Consider the following 3,418-nt stretch of genomic DNA (forward strand, 5'->3'; position numbering starts at 1 on the left):
TACAAATATATAATGGTCGCAAAAATATAATTTAAATAAAAAATAGTGACCATTGTATTATTGCCGCTAAAAGTTTGTCGCTAAAACTAATTATTCTTGTAGTGAACTATGCCATCAGGTATGGCTATTGAATTCAGGTAAACTGCTAGCTTCTTTCACTATTCCTGATGTCGAGCTTATTACCCTCTCAAAAACACATATCTATTCGTTTCTTTCCAAGTGCTCCAACACAGCGCCGCGATGAAGATGATTGATAAAACCATATTTCATGAGTTCTTTTGTGCTTAATTTGAGTGATTTATACAATCCTTCACCTACTTATTCACATTAATTGCATGGTTTTACCTTCCCTTCCTTATTATGTCATATTGTGAAAAACATGTTTCCTAAGCTTTAAAATTAATTATTTTAATTACCTTTATTTCCATTCGATGTCGTGATTAGTGTGTTGAGTAGTTTCAGATTTTCTAAGGCAGAATGACTTAAATGATGGAAAAGGGAACATACAAAATAGGAAGGAGAAGGCAAAACGGAGCTTTAAGGAAACTGGTATCCACGCGATCACATGGACGACGCGATCGCGTGCCAAGCACGAATCAGCAGCGACGCGGCCGCATGAATGACGCGACCGCGCGCCTTAAGCAGAACGCATATGACGCGGTCGCATGACTGACGCGACCGCATGGCAAGGAAAAGCTCCAAATGACGCGATCGCGTAACCCACGCGGATGCGTGACAAAGGCCACGCATCAGAATTTACAGAATACGCCCCCATCGAATTCTAAAGCCCTTTTTGGCCCAGATCCAAGTACAGACAGCATAGACCATAGGTTATAAAGTGTGAGAATGCACCCATTCAAAAGAAAGCTCACATATTTTACTTTTCAATGATTTAGATTTAGTTGAGAGGGAGATCTTCTCTCTCTCTTTTAGGATTTAGGATTTCTTCTTGTTTTAAGAGTAACTCTGGATCCTAGGTTTAATGTTCTTTTATTTTAGTTTTACTTCTATTTATTTATTCCAACATTTGAATTGATTATTATAATTTGATTTAAGAATTCTTCCATGTTACAGACTGTTATTTGAATTAATGATAATTGAGGTATTTTCAGTTCATGATTGTTCTCTTTGATTTAAGTTACCATTGCTTCCCATCTAAGGATATTTTTATTATTCCAGCAATTTTACTTTTTCCCCTTTTGGTCCCGGTTAAGAATTCAGTAACTCAACAGTTATTAAACTCAACATAATTAATAATCGTTATCTTGCTAATTGAGCTGAACTTAAGTAATCTCAACCTTTTCTTAGGAAATAAATAGGATTCAAAGGTCAATTTAATTAGTCCCTTGACTTTCCTTTGCCCTAGTACAGGTTGATCAAGTGGAGTTTAGATTCAACTTTCATTATAGTTGAGAGAGATAACTGCGTTGGACCTCCGACTTCTCTTACCTTGCCAAAAGTCTGCTTTATAGTATTTATTTATTTTAATTGCCATTTACTTTACTTGTCATTTAAATTACTTACTTCTCATCTTCTAAACCCCGATTACAACCTTTATAGCCAATAGTAAGAACATACTTCCTCGCAGTTCCTTGAGAAGACGACCCGAGGTTTGAATACTCGGTTAACAATTTCTAAAGGGGTTTGTTACTTGTGACACCCAAAAAGTTTGTATGAAGGGATTTTTGTCGGTTTAGAGACTATATCTACAACACAACTGTTCCTATGAATCTCTTTACTGGTAAAAATCCTCTCATCAAAATGGCGCCGTTGCCGTGAACTGCTAACGTGTGCCTTATCATTGGTTATTGTAAATACTTTTCTTTTGCTTGTTTATTTATTTTTGTTTTTCCTTTTTATCTTTATTTGCTACTATGAACTCTCACCCCTCTCGCTTTGAGTTTGGCTCTAATGTTGTTAAAGAGAATGAAAGCTATAACAGGAACATGTGTCAAGGTTGAAACAATCACAGCTGGAAGGAGCCACGAGGATCTGATCAACCCTTTTGGCAACAACACCTTCCAAAGTACCATGAAAAATGACCATTCTACGATACATACCAAGACAATAGTTATAGTAGACCCTTTCATGATAAACCACCTCCATCAAATTGCTATGGTCAAGAGCCATTCCGAGGTGCGTACCAAAATGATAGATATGGTGGACCCCTTGTCACCACACTCACAAGCCTCTCTTCACCATTCGCCACCATACGATCCATCCTTACCCCAATACCAATCCAATCACCCCCAATCACCACCACTTTCCTTTGTATCATGTCCAAGTCCAGCAACCCAAGAAGCAGAGGATTGCCTAAGGGAAACAGTAATTAAATTTCAAACAACCATTAAACAACTGGAGCAAGCAATGATTTAATGGGCTTCTAGGCGCTCAAATATACAAGGATCAACCACAGCTCCATATGGACAGCTCAATGAAGAGCGTAGCATGAAGGAGATGCCATAAACTCCAGTAGACAAGACAGAGAATGAATTTGTACTAGAACAATTAGAAGAAGCTGTCTTTGTTCAGGAAGAAGAGTTGGTTGAAGACCTAGGAGATGCTGAACTTCCATGGGAATCCAGAATTGAGGAAAACTCCATCCAGGATGCTACAGTTGATGCTAAGGAGGATACTGTAAAATCTCCAAGGCAAGTCGTTTATAAAGAATCAGACGGAATAATCCAAGAAGCAATTTCCCTTGATGATAATACTCATAAGTCTAGCTCTCTTGGTGATGAACTTGCATCCGCAAGTGAATTCTCTGAGATAGAAAAATCTTCCCCAAGTGAATATGAAGATGATGCAGAGGTAGATTTCTCTCAACCTCCAATCTATGACTCAAGTGATGAGGAAGACACAGAAGACTTTGACCAGGACACAGATACAATTGAAGATCTTTGCAAAGAAGTGGAGGAATTCACAGAAGAGCACAAGGAAACGGAACTTGCAGAACCACCAAAAACACCTATCCCAAGGCCATTACCACCTAATACAAGCTTCAAGTGGGTACAGTCCTTAACTTATAACTTTACTTATTCACTTGAATATGGTTTGCTTGAAACAGATGGCCAGCTTAGAGCTCTCTGCGGCTTTAAGAGTAAGAGGGAAATGGCTCGTACTCAGAGCTGGTGCACAAGGCTCAATAAGGTTCCACGCTTCACTTCGAAGTACACGGATTGGTATCATGCTCAATTACATGGATCAAGGAAAATGTTTGGTCACCAAGGTGAGACTCTACTTTTTAACCCGCCCGGATGGAAATGTGTAGATCAAGACGGAGGCGGATTTAAAAGCAAGGCTTGGAATCCTGGAGTTTATTCTGACATTTGTCATCCCGGGAGCCTAACAATATATTTAAAGCTGTTCGGAAGCTTTGCATGCCTAGTTTGGGACCCCGGAGGCTATTGGCATTCCA

Source organism: Arachis ipaensis, chromosome B07 (assembly GCF_000816755.2).
Source record: "Arachis ipaensis cultivar K30076 chromosome B07, Araip1.1, whole genome shotgun sequence".
NCBI classification, from domain to species: domain Eukaryota; kingdom Viridiplantae; phylum Streptophyta; class Magnoliopsida; order Fabales; family Fabaceae; genus Arachis; species Arachis ipaensis.